General features: G+C 43.2%; 1 gene segment (V, D, J or C); it reads left to right on the top strand.

The window, feature by feature from the left end:
- The first annotated feature begins 3521 nt into the window (after positions 1-3521).
- Positions 3522-22407, top strand: part of LOC309626067 (T cell receptor alpha chain constant-like) — a 28213-nt gene continuing 9327 nt past the window's right edge. The window contains exons 1-2 of the C gene segment in view: positions 3522-4156; positions 5782-5810.

The raw sequence follows: 22407 nt of genomic DNA, 5'->3' as shown, positions 1-22407 counted from the left end.
ATTCTTTTCAACTAAGATTATGTCAACGTATAGAAGGAATCTCGTAAGTAATGATCACTGACCAGAATAACGGTGATTAGCCTCTCCCAAGGTCTAAAAATCACTTAATAAAAAAAAAAAAGTTTATTTGTAAGTACTGTTGGGACACTTTCTGTTTCTGAGAATTTAGGCCAAAAATTTGTACAACATAGCCTCGTGGAACAGAGAGAACCCTTAAAGTCATCTTTTCTGACCGTCCACCTGTAAGGAAACTGAGGCCCAGGGAAGAGACGGATCATGGTCCCACAGTAAGTCTATGGCTGAGCTCAGACTAGAATTTAAGTCCCTATCATTAATTCTCCTGGCCTGAGGTCTGAGGAATCTGCAAGACTCATCTGACAAATATTTTTGTGTACCTACTCTATGCCAGGCTCAGCATTCGGACCAGCTGACCCATCAGGGAAGAAACTCAATGTGATATTGCCCTCAGGGAACTTGCATTCTGGAGGTGGACCCCATTGTTCCCTGGCATATGACCATCCATATCCTGATCCCTCTTGAGCTTTTATACCATCCTCACTGCCTTAGGAAATATTAAAATTGATCTTTGTTGCAGTTTTAAAGTCTTTTAGCAGTGAAATCAACACAGTCATGAGAAAAGAAATGGCCCAAAAGTGAAGGGGAAAACTAGAAATTTCCCTGATAGTTTGATCATTCTAAAATTATTTTATTGGTATCAAACTCATGGCCAAATTAACTAGTTAACGAATGCAGCTCTATACCTCATTTAGATCCTGTACTCAGTCTAAGGAGGATTCAAGGGTTCGGGCAGTTTCCTGGTGACGTAACCCAGAGATCCCCAGAGCAGCAGAGAAATATTCTCTGTTCTGGGCTTTGTGAGTCTGAAAAGATGTGAACACTTAGAGGTTTGACCTCTAAAATCGGGGAGTGGTCTATATATGTTAAAGCATATATTTGACCCCTGGAACTCTGTAGTAGAAAGTGGGAAGCAAAGATTCCCTAAAAGAAGGTGAGCTTATAAAAACAAAGAAGGTTTTATTTACAATTTGTAGATAGGCAATTTGGTCACTCCAGATCAAACCTAGATTGACAATAATACACACCTAATTCATAAAGTAATTGCCAACTCTTTACTCTGTGCTCTGCCAACCCGGCCTATTCTGGATCTGGTTTTTGTTGTTGGGCATAGCACAGTGTTTCCTCTGGTTCAAGCTGGCAACTGACCTTTGGATCTGGGGCTCAACTGACTGTTGTACCTGGTAGGCCGTTACAATTAAATACTATTTCCACGGATTTATTCATCTATAAATGTATGCTGTACATTTATGTAACGTAATGGGCCAGGGGGTGGAGTAGGGTCGGGGGAGAGATACTAAAAACACATACTTAAAAGGGTAACATAAGAAGAGAATTATTTATCAAAAACCAAAGAGAAAGAGAAGCCTTTTTGCTAAGTTTGGAATAGGAGCTGGTGAAAATGAGTAGAAAAGAAGCTATCCTAACCTAGAAGAATAGGATCAGATTCCATAAAGGGAACCTCTCTTTCTCATAATATTTTCACTAGAACCAGGAGAAATGCTACAAGATGGTTTTACCAGGAACTATCTTAAACCAAGTCTAGTTGGCCAGCCATATTTCTAGTCTATCCTGGCTTATTTCTACATAAGTTGCTAAACACAAAAGTGCCTATTTAAGATATTTAAATGAAGCTCTATTTCTATAGCTCTCTGGTGCCCTTCCAGCATAGTGTGCCTGTAACACACTGCTTATCGTTTCTACAAGTAAGAACAAGTTTGCCCTCCCAAACTGCATAAGTATTATAATTACTTGCCTTGGACTGAAGTCACCTCTATTTTATTTCTCCTGTGTTCACTTGTTGAGATTTGTTTAAATCCAAACTGTGTGGGTGTCTAACTCTTGGCTCTGAGGTTTCCTTTCTCTTGAAAGTGTCAGCAAAATATTTTGCCCATAAATAATGTTTCATCTAGACTTGCAAATGACAGCCAACGCGGCAGCCTCTTTTTTCTCCCCCCTTCCTAAAGGGAATATGCAGGCAGAGAGCAGGAGAAAAAAAGCCAAAATGTACAGTTTCACTGTGGGGCTGGGCGGGGGCTGTTAAAGTACATTTGGTTATATAATGGACTTTGGTACTTTGACAGATAAGACGCAGCGATCTTGTTTGATCATACATACATAATACTGCTAGCTTGTTGTTGTGGTTCAGGGTGTCCTTAAAAGGAAGCTCAGGTCAGATTGCCAAGCACAACACAGACCTAGGTCCAACTCAAGGAGAGAAGCTTCCAGATAGCCCTGGAACTAAAGGTAGAATCAGGATTCTCCTCACAATCCAATCCACCACCGGAGGAGACGTTCCATTTATAATTAGGAAAAGAGAAGGGTAAAGAGCATTTATTTGCAGTGTCCCTGTTTCAGATAGTGTGCGTATGAAGCACAGAAGACACAAGAAAGAACCCAAGCAGAAAACTAAAGAAAAGAAATCGATAAAAGCACTGAAGAAAATCAGATGCCCTTGTCTTGCCTGTCTCTGATAATGAATGGGTCTTCTTGCCTCATTCCTCATTTTGGTTCTTGAATTTTCTAGGAAAGTAGCAAAAAAATAAAAAAGCTGGTGGGGTTGCATTAGTCTTGGCCTAACTTGGTTAGTCATCTCTGGATAACACACCTCCCTTTTAGGAAGTCCAGGAGACTTTTTGTAATGAGAGTAAACATGGTGTACAACTCCAGATTTTTACTTCGGATCTGGGACGAAACTCAGTGTAAAGCCAAGTAAGTGACAGTTGTCTATAGGAAAAAGTCACCAACGTATTATCCTGAATTCCTCTTACCAGTCTGTATTTATTTTGAGTTCTTTTATTTTGTGTTTTGGGTCCTTGTTCATATGTCCCTTAAACAGATATAAAATGTAGTAAACAAATCCTATGATTCAGTAAACATTCTGAAACTGCCAGCCATACTCTTGGGATGGTATCTTATATAAGGAAAATTCCCAAATTTTAACTATTGCTGCTTTTATTAGTTGACCCAAAAAAAAAAGCATTTGGATATAACTTAAAGGACCTATGAATGTCCAGGGTTTCAGAGAGGAGATGTGACAAATTAAAATTTTATTAAATTAAAATTATATATTATAATTATATTGATAATAATCTAACATTTACTGAACACTTGCTATGTGCAAAGTATTGTGTAAATGTCTCTCATACTTTAAGTCATTTAACCTTCCTCACGGTCTCCTGGGATAGATACTATCATCCCCACTTTCACAGGTGAGGAAACTGTGAAAGTGAAAAACAAAGCAAGAGGTTAAAATAGTTACCAAAGGGCTCCTACACAGAGGGGGCAGCGCTAGACCTCAGGACAGCCTGCCTGTCCCCCCAGCCCACTCTCTTATCCAGGATGAGGTTTGCGTAGGAAGACGTAGCACTGTGACTCTAATGACTACAAGTTGACGTTTGGAGCAGGAACAACAGTAACTGTAAGAGCAAGTAAGTAAGAAGGAAAAAATGAGAATAATTTTAGAACAAAATGGTGGGCACAGTTACAAGCAATTCCAGCTGGGAAGCACAATGGTCAGTAACTAAATTCCAAAAAGATTTCCCAGTTTGCGCTAAGACCATAACCATTAGGACCCTGACCTGTCTACCTCACGTGTCTCCCTCACATCCTCCTCCACCGCAAAATGCTCTCTGCCTCAGGGATACCTTCACAAGGATAAATTTGTTGAGAGCATGGGCTTTACGGTCAGATAAAAACCAAGGCAGCTATCTGAAATTATCTCAGGTCCCCCCCAAAAGTCACTGGGTTGTATTAAGATGAGACATAACTCTTTCCAAATATTTGAAAAACTGCCATTTAGACAAGGAAAGGGGTTAGTACCAGTGGCTGAAAGGATATGTGTCTCCGCCTCCTGTGCAATCTTGTTAAACAAGGGGAACCGGCCTGCAGTGGAAAGGCTGCTTTGTGAAGTGCGGGACTCTTTCTCCTTGGAGATCTGCACACTGGGTCCTTTAGGCTGACTATCTGATGTGGTAGAAGGGATTTCTATGCTATTTTAGATATTGGACTGAATTATCTCTGGGCTCCCTTTCAATGCTAAGCGCTAAGATCTCATGACTCCAGCCTAGAGGATGAGAAGGTGAGCTCAGACCTGTTTCTTCTATTTTTATTATTTTGATAGCCAAAGAAATATGTCGTTGAATTATTCATCAGCTAAAACCTATTTGGGATTTTTATACCCAGAAGATGGTGGGGTATGATCTCCCAGGGCCATAAATGGGAAAATAAAGGGCCATATCAGGAAGAAAAAAAGAAAGAAGAGGAAAAGAGAATGCCTGGAGGGATGACCAGAGGCTGAATGAGGGAAATGGGGTGATTTTGCAGAGGACAGAACTAGTCTATCAAAGTTTTCACAAGTTCAGCTTTGGAAAGGGATCCAAACACAATGACAGTCCAAGTAAGTGAGCAGCCTTTTATACTGGGAAATAGGGCCAGGGAAGCAAAGTTCCTTCCAATTTAAACACTCTCAAAAGGCCGTGTAATTGCTTTCTGATGGGAGAGGGCCTCTGCTGGTGGAAGACTATTGTTAGCCCAGACCATTTGTCCCCTGAGAGATAGCCTCTGAGATCTGACTGTCTCGCTCAGACTGTCGGCTGCACAAGAAAAAAGACTTAAAGCCACTTAAAGAGGATGAGGGTGAATTTTCAACCCTGTCCCCCAGGGCAGGGGAGAGAGTGATGGGGAACATTAGGACCAAGTTCATGTAAAGGGGCCCAGCACTGTGTCGATAGAGACTCAAGTCTGGGGAGGCTCTACTTTGGAAAAGGAACTCAGCTAACTGTACAGCCTGGTGAGTGGGTTGTTTTCTACTCCAGGGAAACAGTACTATGAAGAAATTAGAAAGGGAGATGAATGAATGTCCTTAGTCTTTAGGGACTAAAGGGAAAGTCTTAGGGACGACTTAGGGAAATGTCTTAGGGAATATGTATATTGCTGCTACTGGAGGACCCTCCTTCTTAGTTAGACAGGGATGGGGAAGCGGAAGGAAGGTCAAGACCACCTAGCGTCACTTTCAGGAACTTGAGAATCTGAGAGGAGACTGGTATGTGTCCCCACTAAAGGCAAAGGAGAAGGGCCGCCCCACGAGAGAGTGTGAGGCATCCCGAAACACCTGCTCTGGTCCACACCCAACGTGTGGGGAAGGATGTGGCCCTCACCCCAGGCTGGGCATGCCAGATTAAGGTACAGAGTTGCCAGGGTTATTTTTCTGGAGTCCTGTGATTCTCAGCCATCTCCCTATCAAAGGCTCCATCAACTCCTTTCTTATCAGAAATGACCTCTCCATCATATTCTGTAAACTTTCCCCCAAAAGCCTCTTCCCCGTTTCCTTAGTACAAGCCTCACCAATGAATGGGCTCTAGAATAGCTGGAGGGGGTCTGGGTCTGAAACTTGGACCAAGGAAAGTAAAGCTGACCCACAGGGCACAGCAGCTCGGAGGGCCTGGGTGGACCCAAGACTAAAGTATCCTTCCTCTGTTTGGGCTCTTCCCTGTGCACTAAATTGAATATAGAGATGGTAACGGCGTGCATGCCTGTGTATGGGTGAGTTCATCAGCATTTCCATGCTGGATATATGACCAGCCTGACCCTGAAGCTTCCCAGAGCTTACAGGGCTTCCTGTTCTCAGGTTCCTTTGTGGGTTACGAATGGTCAAATGGGCCCCTGAGTGAGTTTATGGTTGACACCTATTATCCTCACTCACAGATCCAGCGCCAAACAGCCAAAGCAGAGAAGTAAGTAAATATATGAAAGGGCGAGACCCAAATACGTGCCCAGGGACAAGCATTCCAGCTCTACAAAGTGTGAACAGCGCTGGGAGACAGGATTACCTTAACCATCACAAGCCCTCCACTTTGCCATGGCCATAGGACAGGGCCTTTGACAGGCATCTATGGAGTGTGATTTCCTTGGTCCCCGTGGTTTTTGCTGGGCCTCAAATCACTGTGTGACCAACTCTGCAGGGAACAAGCTAACCTTTGGAGGAGGAACCAGGATGTTAGTCAAGCCGAGTGAGTACCGGCTCTTGAGCCAGAGTTCTGTCTCCAGCATTGAAGCAGGAGCCTAGCCATCAATTTTAAACTGAATGCGCCGTGTTGGCCCACGTTAATCTGTCTCAAACTTGCCTTAGAAATGTGTAGTGTTGCTCTTACGCATAAGCACATAGGTATGCACAAATTCAGTGTGGGTAAAGGATATCGCCATCTTGATATTTTCTAGGGTCTGTCTTCTTAAGAAAAGGAAAACAATTAAGGCACTTTCCTTATTTCTTCACATCGTTTGTCTGATTGTCCCACAAGGTAGAGGAAGGCGGAAAGCGATGATTCTCTCTATTCAGAGTGGTTACGCGATTTGAATGTGGTCACAATAGCAGGGCCAGGACCCATGTGTTCTAAGGTTCAGTATATTGCTGTCTGTACCAGGCTGCAGCCTCTATAACCAGCATTCTGATCTATCTCCTCTGGCCCTCAGTTTTCCCAATTAATGCAAATGAAATATTGGTAATTCTTATCTCCTGGCTCACAGAAAGTGTGTGAGGATTAAAAGAACATTGCTCTGAAAAAGCTGAGCTGGAGGTTTGTTTAGAGTGCTGCTTTTTTTTTTTTTTTTTTTTGAGGAAGGGGGTGGATATTGTTTTTGTTGTTGACGACATTGTCCTTTTCATTAAGGAAGAGAATAAAGAAGGGAGAGATACTTGAAAGCCAAGGTGATATGATCAATACGTGAACGTGTACAAATAAATCATTAAGGCATTCAGCCCGGGGCCAAAAGACAACGGATCTTACTCAGCCACTCACCAACCATGCGTCCATGGGAAGCTCTCTAAGCCTCAGTTCATCTATGACATGGAGATTATGATTCCAGCTCTGTCTAGCTCAAAGGATTTTGTAAGACTCAAATGAGATAATGTATGTGAAATCTCTTTGAGAAGTATGGGCAGTCAGGTGATTCGTGATTTTTTTGAGAGTCAGATTTTATGAAAAATTCCATTTGAGGGTAAACTTGAGGATGAAAAAGCTTCATGGATCTTGGCTATGGCAGAGAAACGGTTGAATTTGGATATAAGGTGAACCTTTCTAGTTGTGAGAAAATAGAACGTGAGAATTGGTGACTAAGACTGTCCCTGGAGATCATCAAAACCTGAGATCACTTGGGAGAGAAATGCTTGAGGTTGTGAGCTTGTAGGAAATGGTTTCGGAGGTTTCCTACCATTCCAAAGAATGTATGAGTTTAAGACTTTTCTTGAGTTTACCTAAATATGTGCTTGGTGCTGAACTGGGTTTCAACCAAGTGAGAGAACCTGGGAGAATTCCTGTGCTTGAAAATGAAGCTCACTTTGGTTTTTGTAATGAAATAGATCCCTGTGGGGTTTTTAAGCAGCCTGAAGCTGGTTTTTGGAAGGGGGACCACGTTAAAGGTGAATCTTAGTAAGTATTGCCATGAAATTTGAATTCAATTAGTTACTGAGACATGTAACAGGCTTTTTTGTTCATTTAAGTGGACTGGCAAATGTCCTTGGTTTATTCAGATTTAGTGGGGAGCAGAGCTCTCCCTGTATTCTCCCCATCGTAACTGTAAGAGCTCATTTTGCTGGGCAATGGATTGCATTGTTTGCCAAGTTAATAGGGAAACAGGATGGAAGAAGTCTCCCCATCTCAGTGGCCAGCTCCATCAGAAAAGCCATCAGAGAAACACTCTGAGATGCTAACACCTTCTCTTCCAGTTGGCCTCCTCTTACAACCTTGATGCCTCAACAGCCAGTGCCACAGTTTCCAATTACCCAGATAACATCCCAAAGTCACTTTGGAAGAATCTCTGTCTCATTTTGTCTTTCCTAAGCAGGAATTTACATGGTAGAACTAGACCTAGTACTTCAACAGAAAGAAGGCATGATCTAAGCGTCCATGGCCGTCCCTGACACTGTGTGATTTGGAGCCAGGCTTTGATCTTTCAGGCCCTCTATTGGCTTTTCACCTCCATTGGTGAAATTTTTGAAGGAAATGTGTCAGAGTTGTCTAAAGACCATCTGTAAATAGAGGTGATGATTCATTCCTCCACGCTTGGATCTCACTTCAGATAATATCACCTCCTCAGAGAGACCCTTCTTGCACAGCCATTCTAACAAGCCGCCAAACACAGCCGCTACCTGATTCTCCATCCCGTTATCCAGCCTGATTTATTCCTGCACTTTCATCACTTGATACTGTATTATCTATGGATTTGTTTCTGTGTGCCTCCCACTAGACTGTAAGCGCCACGAGGACTGGGACAGTATCCCAGCAGCTTTCTGCTCTATCCCAGCGCCTAGCACAGTGCCTTACACACGGAGGTGTTCAGTGAATAGTTATTGAGTAAGTGGAGGACACACCCCCGTCTACCCTCTCCTTCTCACAAAGTAACAGAGCTTTACTGTTGCATTCCCAAACACTGAGAGCTCACCGAGTCCCTTGCCAAAGGCAAGGACAGAATACAAGTGTCCATTGTTTGTAGTTATATACACGTTGGAGGCAGTGAACAGGTACTCAGGGTATTTGCAAGGCCTCGTTTCACTGTGCCTACCAGACAGGAAGTGTGTTGGTCTTTGGGAAAGGAACCACCGTATCAGTATGTTCCAGTAAGTACCTGGTTATTATTGATCATAATGCCTGAACTTATCCTGCAGACTTACATTGCACACATGACTAAATGTGTCCTTATTCTTTAACTCAAGGAGTATTGGGGTTTAGTGATGAAAGCCATCAAAACAAAATGAAAAAAACAGATGCTGGCCCTCGTGTCTAATACTCCAACCATATCCCCTGTCCCACCCCATGCTCACAAATTTTTTAAAACACACTAAACTGATAAAAGAAAGAAAGATTACCTACAGGGATAGGAGCAATTTTCTAACCACTGGTAAAATGAGCTCGTGTACAGGAATTGATTCCTAAGTAAAAATGGGAATCAAAGCTGATATGCTTTGGCTGGTAAAACAAGATGACTTGGTGAAATTTTTGAAGGAAATGTGTCGGAGTTGTCTAAAGACCATCAGCTGGACTCTTCTCAGGCTTTCCCCTCCATCAATTCTATTGTGCTCTGAAAAGAGGCTTTCAGAGGCTTAACTCCATGGCTTAGTCTTTATTTCAATAATAAAAAGAGGGGGAAATCCCAGCCAGAGTTCCCAGGAAGGAGGATAGATACATGCTAATCACATTAATCTATTATCAAGGTAGCTCAGGAATTCTTGGCAGGCAGCACGGTGCTGTGATTTATAATACATGCATCTTTGGGACTGGGGCAAGATTATCAATAAAACCCAGTAAGTAGACAATATGTCACTAAAGTAGGAGGCTTAATGTGGTGACTGAGACCCATTGAACTTACTGCAGTATTTGTAGGGCCCAAATATCAAGAAATGCATGGTTTATGTGGATTTAAGTGCATTCTGAAATAGAAAGAAATGTTAAAGTAATGGCACAGAGGCTAGAAAGATCTAACTGTGGAGGAAAAATAGTAGTGTCGATGAACCAGAAATAACAGACTGACACAGCTCCGTCAGAGAGTGGATCATAATGAAAAAGGCAAAGTTTGCCTGAACACTGCTAGTCCTAATCCTGGCTTGATCGGTGCATCTGAGCCACAATTTCTTCACCTGTAAAATGAAAATATTTCATCTCACCTCATAAGTTTTTTTAAAGATAAAATAAGCTAATGGATATGAAAGTATTTTATAAACTAGTAAATGCTATACACATGTAAAATATTATGATTATTTGTTTTCAGAAAAAAAGTAAAAGCTAGGACAGCTTGGACATGAATATGTAAGAATCTACATATTCTCTTCTCAACATGAAGAGAATATGTAGATTCTTAGTAAAAGAGTTATTTTCATGTAGCCATAGGCATCGGTGAAAACCACTCTCTCTTCTACTGAAGTACAGAGATTCACATGTCACCCACATGAGAATGGCAGAAAGGAAGCCATTCTGTAAAGGCCTGAAATGCAGTGTGAATTCTGGGGGTAACCAAAAGGTTACCTTTGGAACTGGAACAACGCTTCAAGTCACCCCAAGTAAGTCTAAATTCCTAAGCACCTCTCCTTACTTGTGTTGTTGTCTCTCAGATTGTAACATTTGGAGCACATAACGGGGACGTAATAGGCCTTTTCTGGCCATTTTCAGAAGATTTAAATAAAGATATTACAGAAAGATCCCTCATCCAACCCTTAACATTATAATAGTTTTATTGCATCCAAGTTGTGTTCTTTCTTAATAGAAAAGAAAGCCAAGACGCTACCCATGAGGCCAATTGAAAACAGTAAATTTGCAGAGCATAAGAACCAAAGAGAAGGCAAGTGGTGTTTTTTACCAGACCTGAAGCAGAGTGGGTGCCCTTTAATCAGGATGCCTGGCTTTGGGGACAGAACAGGACTCGAGTAAGTAACCAGGCTACCACTAGGCCTAAGTCTGCAAAATAAGTTGACTGTAGGAGCAGGAAGCTGTCCCTCAATGATCTGGATGCTATTCCATGAAGTTTCAATTGATTGAAGTTAAAACTAGGAGAGACACTATGGCAGGAATCTAAAAATTGATAAGTGTGATGGAGACAAAAGGACTAGATACATCTGTGGGATGCACAGAGTTGAAAATCACAAGTTTGGTGGTGATAGACCCAGAGCGATGAGGAGAGAGAGGCTTCATTTTAAGTGTTGCACAATAAATGCCCATATTTGAGTTGAATGGCCTGTGTGCTATGTGGAATGTAAAAAGAAAGTTAAGATGTAGTCCCCTTCATAGGTGAAAGGGCTGTATCTCTCAGTCTTGGGTATGCGAAGGGTGTGTGGGCTTGTGGGTGTTTTTGGCTGACTAAGAAACACTGTGGGAAGGGTGGAGGCTCTACATGGATCTTCGGGAGCGGGACGAGACTGCTGGTCAGGGCTGGTGAGTAGAGTATCAAGGGAACAACAGGAAGATTGATGAAAATGTTTTCATGTCTCAGGAAATGATCGTGTGATGGAGGATATGCTGGAGTTCGGGGCATCACTGTTACTAGAGGTCTAATGTCTGGTTCTAGCAAGAGAATTAACCCCAATACAACTGCAATCTCAATCTCGTAGGAAGGAGGAGAAGGATTCTTCACTCATAGCTCCTCCTAACATGTATCTGTCCTATGTTAAAAAGTCTCATGTCTCCAGGGTACTTGTGTAGCGGTGCTGGTTCAGTGTGCTTAACCCCACATCATCTGTTTTTCATTTGTAAAATAAGGACAATAATATCAGAGTTCATGGCACAGTTAACGGCTCAAATAAGGCAAGGTGATATATAGAGATTGTCAACCCACTTGGCATGTGTAGGTTCCCCATAAATGCTGGTCTTCTTTCCCTTCCGTAAGCAATCAGAGGTTGGAAGACCCAACACTGCAGGCCATTTTTGTATGGGGGGTTGCTACAGTGTGAATTCAGGATACGACAAACTTACTTTTGGAAAGGGGACTATACTTCTGGTCTCTCCAGGTAAATGTTGACCCAATCCCACTCCTGTTTTCTCGTTCTCTGGTTTAAGACTTCTACATGTAATTTCTGTGTTTTACCATTGTGGATGCATCATCCTTGTTTTATCAGTTGACCTATGAATTTAAGGTTGAGCCTTCATGGAGCACTTTGAAAAATGAAAATAACCAACAGAAGAGTTGGATTAGTAGGATTAGAAGTTGAATTAGTTGAATTAGTAGAACTAATTTGCTAGGTAGAATGGAATAGAGACTAATACCCAGATAATTAAGACAAACCTGGTTTCTCCAGAAATAGCCTGGCTTCCTATTTAAAGACTAGACTGTAGCGTCACCCCAGGTATCCCTCCCATTCCTCTTCCCTCTATATCCCCAATCTAGCTGAGGAGTCTTGGACAATCTGTGACACATACAGCTACAGAATTCTTTCATTACTGAGAAGATCTGCCTATTAAAATTGAAAGATCCTTAAGAGCAGAGGTTCCTGTTATATACCATGAAGTGTCTAATATGGTCCTTTTACAGAGTAAGTGCTTGGTAAGTGCTTGTTTAATTGAAATCAAATACCCAGAAAAATCAAGTTTCCCAGCCAAAGGGAAGAAGTGAATATAGTAAGCAACACTGTACATTCAGTATGTGGTGGAGAAGGAAAAATACTAGACTGAGAATCAAATAGACCCGTGTTTTTGTCTCTGCCACCAACTAGTAGTGTAACTTGGAGCAGATCCCTTGCCTCTAGGCCTCAGTTTTCTCCTCTATAAAAGGGGAAGTAGGTCTGGTTGATGACCCCTCTACCCTCCTGGCACCAGCAGCCTATGAATTTATTCCATTTGGGGTGGGGGGAGCTTTTTTCTCCTATGAATAAGTCAAATAGCTATATTAAATCTTAAGTATTTTCTAACTCATCAGGGTAAATCAGGAAAAGCGGTGAAGTGACAGAGGGAGTTTATTGTGAGGCAGCGGACACTGTGGGACTCATGGGGAGGGGCAAGCAAACTCACCTTTGGGAAAGGCACCCGGCTAAAAGTGGAGCTGAGTAAGTGTGCAATTCTAAGGTAACTACAAAATGTATTCCAGTGACGGTGAATGGGAGAAAAGATGTTATTTTTGTCATTTGTATCTTATTTATAATTAACCATAATCTAGTGCTGAAGTATTAAGAATTGTGGCACCCAGATAAATTAATGAAAATATTCAAAGACTGTCCAAGAACATTTTCTTTAAGAATTTAGCAAGCTATTAAGACTTTTCCCAAGGCGTGAGGCTGACAGAAGCTCTGTCCAGTATTAGAGTTTTTAGCACTAGAATCGAGCTAAATGGAGCCAGAAAGAGGAAAAAAGCAGAAGAGCAGAAAATTGCATGGCCCTGATCTAATAGAACTTTCCTGCTTCCACTGCCATTGATTCTGAGACTCATTGCAGGAGACTATTCAAGGTCACTTGACCTATGCTCCAAATAAGCCCTACCAAGTTCATTCCAGAGATGATGTCCCTTTGCACTAAACATTATTCAAGAAGAAACAGTGAAGTGCAGAGAAAGGAGCCCAGGGCTTCTGGTTGCAGTCTAGAGTTTTAGATTTGATTGAGCCCCAACTGGCAGTGTGATGCTGAACAAGTCATTGCCCCTCTGTGTGCCTCAGACTCTTCCAGTGTGAGATGAGAGGGTGGAAGCCCTCAAAATCTGTGGTTCTTACTCCTATACCATCCTAGAGTTTATACAACCCAAGGGTATGGACTCATGGCTATTTCACAAACAAGTTCTATAACACTAAAAAAACCTTGTTAATCAATCATTTAACTTAACATATAAATCATAACCACCACCTCAGTTTCTATGATGTGTAGATACGATACTAGGGGCATGACAGACAGTATTGATTATCTTCAAACAACTATGGATCAAGGAACAGTATTCCTATTTTACAGAAAAGGAAACTGAGGCTCAGAGAAGTAACTGCCCAAGATCCCAGGGTTATTGAGTGGAAGGGTCTAGATTCAAACCACGGTCTGCCTGCCTGATCTCAAAGCTTACTCTTTCTACTACATTATGTCACAGACCCTGTGCCAGGGCTTACCTAGAAATGAGAGAGGATGCCAATCAGAGTTAGTAAGGAAATACATGGAATTTATCTTTTCCATTCTTAGATACTGCCATGACTTGAGACATGGAGCTTTGGGAAATCTTGACTTGGATGCCCCAAATCTAAAGGGTTCTCTTCCCGTTTTAATGAGGAAACAAGTAGTACAGGGGCTGCTGGGAGAATTTACCCCAATGGAGAGAGGAGACAGAAGAGCTGGCAGCAGCCACTTCCTTATTCTGACTCTCCCTTCCCCTCACAGTTTCTTGTATTTTCCCCATGCAGACCAGTGTCCAGTGTAACCCATCTATAAGTGCCTGATTCATTTGTGAGTTATAAAAATATGCAACATTGAAGGCACTTTGGACATTGCTGGATCATAGAACTTTAGCTCTGAAAGGGAAATCCAAACCTCTTTTTTTCCAGTAAAGAAATTAAGACCCAGAGAAGTTGGTCGAATTGTCCATTATCATAAAATCAGTGAGAACTAGGGCTGGGATGAAAACGTGGGGATCCTGGTCCCTGGGCCATATTCCATGACTACTGTTTGGTGAACTAACCCTTCCAGTAGGTAGGAGGTATGAGATTGTTCATGAATAGGAAGAAACCAAATGGATTTACTGGGAGAATATAAAAAATTGCTCCTTATTATGAGCACCTTCCCATAGGCTCCCTGGGCCTGCTTCACAGCTATGGTTAAAAAATGGAAGGAAAAGGAAGCAGCCTATTTTGTTACAGCACAAATCACTGTGGGAAATAGTGGAGGCTCCAAAGTTATCTTTGGGACAGGAACAAGCCTATTTGTTGAAGCAAGTAAGTTCCTTGAAATAGCCTGATTTTTATTACAGTTGAAGGATATCTGTTTTCACTGATTTCCCCCCAAGGGTTTTGTCTGCTATTTAAGTAAGAAAATAGTTTGGTGATGGTAATGTTGCATTATATGTATCCACGAGCCTCATTCATGCCAGAAACATGTAGTAAACACTTAGTAAGTGTGGATGGACATAACTACCCTAGGTCCCGTCTAGAACTGAAACTCTGTAATTACATAAATGGCTTTTTCAACCTGAATATTCATGACATTTTTTATATAATCTACTGCATACAAAGCAGGATTTCCTATTGAGTTGTGACTTATTTCTTGTCATCTTCCAATGGTCTTAGAAATGAAGGTTAAAGAGTAAAATTACACGCCTCTTCCCACTTTGGCGCATGTACGCAAACTCGGGAACATGCTTAGTAACTAATCTGTGTGTGACTCAGGAATCCCCGGCTATGGTCCAGCTATAGGGCACCATTTGTATAGAGTTGGCCCAGTTATAGGGTACCATTTTGTATAGAGTTATGTCAGAGTGTGAACACAGGTTATCAGAAATTCGTATTTGGAACTGGCACCCAACTTTTGATCAGCCCAAGTAAGTCAGCTCTCCAGAAATGTGTAACCCCACCTCCAGCATTGGGTTTATATTTATATACGTAGCATTTGCTCTGGTCTATAATAGAATATTATGATGAGGATGATTATCATTATTATTGTCACATCATTATTATTATTATTACCACTACTGTTTTGTTATTATTGATCATACCAATGCTGCTAACTCAGAATATATTTTTTCTGCCATATTATTCGTTTTACCCTTTAAGGAGAATCAATGTCAAGGTATCAGGAGAAAAATGTTTGAGTTTCCTTTGCAGTCAAGTACTTGTTCATTCAGTTGCCCCCTCTCTGCTGAGGGTCCATAAGAACTTCACGATGTCGTGGTTTTTATGCTGCCTCCTGATTATCTCTGAGAAATGCTTCCTTGGTTTTTCTCTGCCTAAGCACTTAGGTTTTGCAGCTCATATTTACCAAAAGTATACTTAGCTTTTAACCTCTCCCAAAACTGGCCTTCTTGTCCCAATAATTATGCACAGTAAAAGTCAGTTCAACTCAGTAAGTGCTTATTGAGTATCATCAAGCCAGGGGCCATAGGTGGTTTAAAATGAAACAAACAAACCAAGAAAAGAAGAAGCATAAGATGCGGTTCTTGCTCTGAAGGACTTCCAGTCTTGTCAGAAGAACAAAACACTCATCTGTTAAAAGTCTAATAACAATTTATATGTGGGTGCACCAAGCAGGGTGCTGTGTGTGGTCATGCGCAGGACCTGGGACCCTACTGACTGGAGACAGGACAGCAGTGACAATGGACAGTCCATATTCCCCGGCAGAGAGCAAGCAGGATTCCACCCCTGTGTTTCTGGAAAAGGGTTTAAGACTGTTATCTGCTGAGATGTTTGACTTTCTTGACAGAAAGGCCCCTTGACAGAAAGCAGCCTTGACTTAGGTGAGGATAGAAAAAGTAGAAACAGGAAGGGGTCAGGCGTGAGTCACCCAGAAACCTCGCTCAGCCCCAGAGAGGATGCGGTGACTCTGAGTCACGCTGAGGCATGTTTTTAGCATGTGCCCTGGCCTGGCTTGCTGGAAATGCTCTTGCTCCTACTCTTTCTGGCAAAGTGAAAAATACATTTTTGCATATGCCCCTGAGGCAATGGCGCCTTCCTCTCAGGCGGGGCAGCTGAGGTGGGAAAATGCAGGCTGCTGCCTGGTATCTATTTTCTTTCTTTCTTTTTTTTTTTCAATTTACTTATTTATTTATTTACTCATTTATTTATTTTGGCTGCATTGGGTCTTCGTTGCTGCGCACGGGCTTTCTTTAGTTGTGGCGAGAGGGGGCTACTCTTCGTTGTGGTGCGCGGGCTTCTCATTGTGGTGGCTTCTCTTGTTGCAGAGCACGGGCTCTAGGCGTGCGGGCTTCAGTAGTTGCGGCTTGAGGGCTCTAGAGCACAGGCTCAGTAGTTGTGGCGCACGGGCTTCAGTAGTTGTGGCTCACAGGCTCAGTAGTTGTGGCACATGGGCTTCAGTAGTTGTGGCTCGTGGGCTCTAGAGCACAGGCTCAGTAGCTGTGGCGCATGGGCTTAGTTGCTTCACAGCATGTGGGATCTTCCCGGACCAGGGATCGAACCCGTGTCCCCTGCATTGGCAAGTGGATTCTTAACCACTGTGAGGGAAGTCCCACTGCCTGGTATCTTTAGAAACACGTACACCCACCCGGCCTATGTAGGAGGCAGGTTTTTCACCAAGTTTTGTAAAGGTTCTGTGTTTCCCAGAGGAGAAATAGCCAGAGGCTGTTGTTGATGGCTGTGATGAGGAAAATGGAGGTGATGGGTAGCATCAGGGCTGAAGCTGCTACAGCCATTAGGGAGTCTCCCTCCTGTGCTTAGAGCACCCATCAGAAGGAAAAGGTTAGGATCAGCCTTCCCAGGATCCCAGCTTTTAGAGCTACTGGGAAGCGTGTGTGTCCTCCATGAGAGGGTGGGCAAACCCAGGACCTTTTTGTAATGCACTTTCCCAGAGTGTGATTATGGGAACAGATTCACTTTTGGAAAGGGGACTCGAGTATTCGTCACACCAAGTAAGTGAGCCAGGATCCTCCTGGACATATGACCCCCTCCCCCACCCACCATTCTTCCTACCCCGTAGGTACCGGACAACTTCTTATGTCCATGGGAGGGGGGAGGGCATGTCCTCCATCAATGCCACCCCTAATGTCCTTAGAAGCTCACTGTGTCAAACCTTCGTGTGCCCCTTGTTTCTTCCACCCTCCCTTCCTCTCAGCATCTCCACTGACAATATATTGAATAATATAAAAATCTCCTTTGCCGCCCATCCTGGGAGCACTTGTATCTGACAAAAGAGTAGCAGAGTCACACCTTGCTGTGGCCCCAGGCAAGCAGGGTGGTGCTGGAGGTACGGCCGCTGGGGAGTTGCTGCCCTGCTTCTCCACTGACAGGAGCGTGTGTTTTCTGCTGGGTAAAGGAGGTGAGGAGCTCTTCTGGTCCCTAGTCCCTGGCTCCCATCACCACCCCTAGGCTCAGGGTTCCAGGACAGCTGTGGGAGATTCCTGCAACTCTGGGGGCGTTGGCCAGTGTTTCCCCGGATTGTTGCCCCAACCACTGGAGCAATAGGTAGAGGGAGGTCACGTGAGACAGGTTTCAGCAAAGGCTTTCCTCGCTGTGTGTATCAGGAAGAAACTATGGGCTTGTATTTGGAAGAGGGACCAGGCTTGCTGTTCATCCACGTGAGTATTATAGAAACGGCCAAGGGGTATTTTGTAGACAGAGGACATATGATGGGAGGATACTGCAAAAATGAGGGAGTCTGTGACTGGGCTGCTCCATCGTGAAAGAGCCCTGTGCTGTCTGGGAGTAACTTCCCATTGCGTCAGGTGTAATGAAATGATTGAGGCTGTGCTGGACAAGGGTTTTGCACAGTGCGTGCAGAGGACAAATCACCAAGGTTTGAGAAAAGAGGCTTCACTCTTGGTTAGGTTTCTGAAGCAGAACTGTCTTCCTGGCGGCCAAGGGGCCCATCCTGCCCTTCAACCCCATGGCTGAGAATCTCTCGCCACGTCCCCTTGGATCCATGAGATATCTGTCGCACGTGACAGCATCCCAACCAGAATGCTGAGACCCCCTGGGGTGCTGGAGAGGGCGGTGGGGCAGGGACAGGTCTCCTCTGGCTACAAGAAGCCTCATCCTTCCCTCAGTGGAAAGCATTGCTGGGAAGCACCATATTATTAGCTACTATTTACTGAATGCCTGACATGTGCCAGTGACTATACTCTGTCCTTCAAAGAATTTCTCATTCAGTGCTCACATCCATCCTAATGCTAGGTAGCTGGTATTAGGCCCATTTTACAGATGAAGAAACAGAGGCTTGGGGCAAGTAGCTTGCCCAAGATCACACAGCTAGGAATAATAGGGCTAGAATTTAACTCTAATCTATTTGACTCCAAGGCCTTACTGTTAACCATGCCACCACACTGCCACCACTGTCCCTCCTGCACTCTGTGAAGGAAGACCCCAGACCTCAAAGGCTACCTGTCTCATCCTTGGTTTGCTTATCCTGAGCCTTCTTGCCATGGTGACCATGGCAGCTTTGGTCCAGGACTTAGCGTTTCTGAAGAGATGAGTAAAGTCATTGAATTGGGTTGGTAGGATGCAGGTATGGCAGGGAGGGAAGCAGAAACCTAGGGGCACTGATTATTGGGCATAAAGTGACACAGAGAGAAATTTATCATCAAAACGATGGAACAGGCTGTTCAAAAGCTCCATTCCCAAGAGTGAAGGCTGTAAATGTGGTGGTGGGGGGGGAGGTGTGAAGCGCAGGCAGCCGTCCTGGGTGGCAGAGGGCAGGTATTTGTACTGCATTGTACCAGGGTGTGGACACAAGCAGCAGAACACTCACTTTTGGGAGTGGAACAAGACTCCAAGTGCATCCAAGTAAGTGCCTGACCTTAGACTCCAGCCAAAGACACAGAAAGTCCCTACTCGGCTTTCTTAAATGTTGAGTCTGCACTTCCTGAGCTAATTTCTCATGATTCTTCATGAGGCTTGAATGTTTTGAAATTTGAATTCCCAGCCACTAGCTCAACAGCGGTCTATTTTCTAAAGGTAGTAATTGCCAATGGGGCCTGGCCTTTTCATCGTTACAGAGGCAGACTCTTTTGCTATTTCTAGATTCCTTTGAGACAAAAGACCTTTATCAGAAAAGAAATCATGACTGATTATGCCAAAAAAATTTATTTTTGTTACCATCTAGTTTTCATGAGAGGTGATAAGTTAAACTTCCTAAAGACCCTGGGCATGGAATACACTCTCACAAAACTCCATATCTAATCAAGAGAGATAGGAAGAACTTAAGGTCTAAATGATACAATAAAAACAATACTGGGTTTAGAAAATGGACCCATACAGAACTTAAAAGATAAATGAAACAGTCCTAATAAAAGAAGGCAGAGGACAGGATTGCATTTAAAATGAATTAAAATAATTAGAGGGCTTTCATTCAACAAATATTTACCAAGCAACTATTATATTCTAAGCACTATAGAAGGAGGGAGGAGGGGAGGGAGGGAAATGCAGAGTCTTTGCCATCCAGGATCTCCCAGTGGGTAAACATCCCTATAAAGAGACGATTAAGCCCAGTGTCACCACATCGTAGTGGAAGTACACACAAGTTGCGATGGAAAAGCAGAAAGGAAGGCGTCCCTGACCTCCTATCCTAGTTGCCTGGTACTTTCATGCATTCTGTACTGCACCATAAGCTCTGTGAGGTCAAGACCCTCTCTCATTCATCCTTACACCTCCACACTCCAGCACAAGGCCTGATGCGTAGGTGTCACCTAAGAAATGATTGTTGAAAAAATGCCTCTAGCTAGGAGACTCAGGGAAGGCTTCAGTGGAGGGATAGTGACTGTTTAGAACATATTGGTTTAGACAGTAGCAAGTATTCTCCAACAGAGTTGTTAGATTTCAAAACCGGGAGATTACAGAATCCATCTGAACGTGCGTGGGTGGGCGAAAGCCCACTTCTCTGGGGAAAGCTTCCTCCATATTTATCTGTTGATTTGTTCACCAAAGCCTCTTCCCTGCCCTGGGTCAGTTCAGGCTACATTTAGAAAGCCTGAAACCCATCATATTTCTAAAGAACCAGAGTTCAGAGGCATAAGAACTACAATACCCTGAGAGGGAAGCAGCACAAATGGGTTTTAGCAGCAAAAAGGAGAGGTCTAATGATAAATACATGAAGTCTATGTCCCTACTTGAGACGTCACCCAGGAAACTTTTCTCCATTTGTTCTAAGGAAACTTTTCTCCTTTAGGACCAGAACCTTCTTTGAAGTACACAGCTCTAAGGTGTGTAGGAAGGTGTGTGGAAAGAAAACCAATAAATTCACATTTGGGAAAGGCTTTAAAGTTGCCATTGTTCCCAGTAGGTAAACCCTGCAAAGTGTTGGGGCGATGTGGTCTTGCATGATGACTGCATACGTATCTGCCCTCGAGCCATTCCTGACAGTGGCAGGAAAATTTGCTACATATGAAGCTGTTTCCTAATGATTAGAAAGAAATAATCAGCATTAATGAGGCCCCTAATTGTGTCCGTAGGAGTTGGTAGGAGAACAAACAGATTCAGAACACAGAAAGCTTAAGGATAAAATTAGGCTGAAGTTTAGGATGAATTTTAAATTCTTTGAACTAGAAAAGGGACTTCCAGGGAATGTATATCTAAACCTGTACATGTTCCACAGAGGTTAAGGGGTGTTTTAAGAAAAAAAATTCTTGAATCGAGTAAGTTTAAGAAGCTCTAAATTTCTTTCTTGTAAGACTTCTCAGAGCCTTTAAAATGCTACTATGAACTGTTGGTCTTCAGGACTGAAATACGCTATACAGCGTTTTCCAAACTTCTTTGAGCTTAGAATCTTTTTTGCAGAGGAACTTAGGACCAGAGTTCTGTGAATTTCTCACTGAGAAGGACTTGTCTAAACCACTCTCAAACTTTGGAGATTTTTTTTTTTGTCCCCATATGAATGTCAACCCTAATCTTAGAACCCTCCAGAGAAATAGATTCTCAGGCCCCGTCCATAACTCACTCCTGATTCTCACAACCTTCAGAGTTAAGCAGTGCTCCTTGTGCATTGTATGTGATATCCCTATGGCAATATTAGTCTCTCTCTGTCTCTGCCTTCAAAGACTCATAGGACTGCTTTCTAAAAGGAGAGCTTTCATAGGCCTCCCTTCCATGAATTAAGCCCTACCCAAGGTTTTCCGTCTATTGCCGGTGCTGTGAATTTTCCCTCAAGATTCATTTCCCAGTTAATCCCTGGCTCTTCTCCAGACCCTTCCAATTGTCCTCCTTCACTTCCAGTGTGGAACCCAGAACGGGCATCCACCCTCCAGGAAGGCCTGACCTGCTCAAGGCCGGCTAGGAGGGAAAGGTCTGTGAGATTATTACACAGAAAGCTGAGGAATTAGGACTCAGTGGGCCAGACTTTTTTCTTGTGCCAGAGAAAGGGGGATTTTGGAGGAGCCTGTAAAACAGGCACAGGAGACATTTCTGCCCCAGTGAAGCTGACCCTGCCGGGGGGCTAGAGTTCTTGTAAAGCACCCTCCTAGTGTGTGTGGTCTGGTGGCTACAATAAGCTGATCTTCGGAGTGGGGACCAGGCTGACCGTACACCCGTGTGAGTATGACGGTGCAAATGACCAGGGCAAAGTAACTGACAACTTGTCTATGGGAAAACCAGCAATGATTTACGGTAAACTCGAGGATATGTGAAACACTCGTTTCCATTTCTACAAACTCTTCTGGTATCTTAAGATGTTCCCATTTCTCATACTAAAGACAGAAGTGCCAAGGGCCAGTTGAGGAAATGAAAATCTGAGAATAATTTACAGAAACATAAAAAGAGTTGCAGATATTCAGTGCTTTCAAGCAAAACAGATAATGTCAGCACCAGATGATCTGAAGATTCAGGAAATTAGCTAAGTGCTCTTGGGGAAAGAGATGAGTTCATGGCAAACACAAATTCTCCTTTATTGCAGCAGGTAGCTAAATTCCGTGGATGGACTAATGAGCATGGTGTGGGGATACCTGCTCACAGAATCTTCCTCTCTGGAGCTTAGTAGAGCATTGAACCACTCCCAGGGTAAAAGTGACCCAGACCCCTATCTGAATGGCAAATATAACAAGGCACGGAGGCAGGATGGTGTGGGGTTCATAGCAGAGCTTGGGAGGCTGGCAGACCTGGGGGAAAGTCTGGCTCTACCATCTCTAGCTAATTAAGTCTCCACTTTCTCAATGGCAAAATGACAATAACCACATCATAACAAGACAATGCTCAGCATATAGCAAGTAATCAATAAATGGTAGCTTTACTAAATAATA

Source organism: Balaenoptera borealis, assembly GCF_965194805.1.
Source record: "Balaenoptera borealis genome assembly, chromosome: 3".
In the NCBI taxonomy this organism is placed as follows: domain Eukaryota; kingdom Metazoa; phylum Chordata; class Mammalia; order Artiodactyla; family Balaenopteridae; genus Balaenoptera; species Balaenoptera borealis.
The sequence above is the reverse complement of the archived record's forward strand: the minus strand, read 5'-3'. Positions and strand labels throughout refer to the sequence as shown.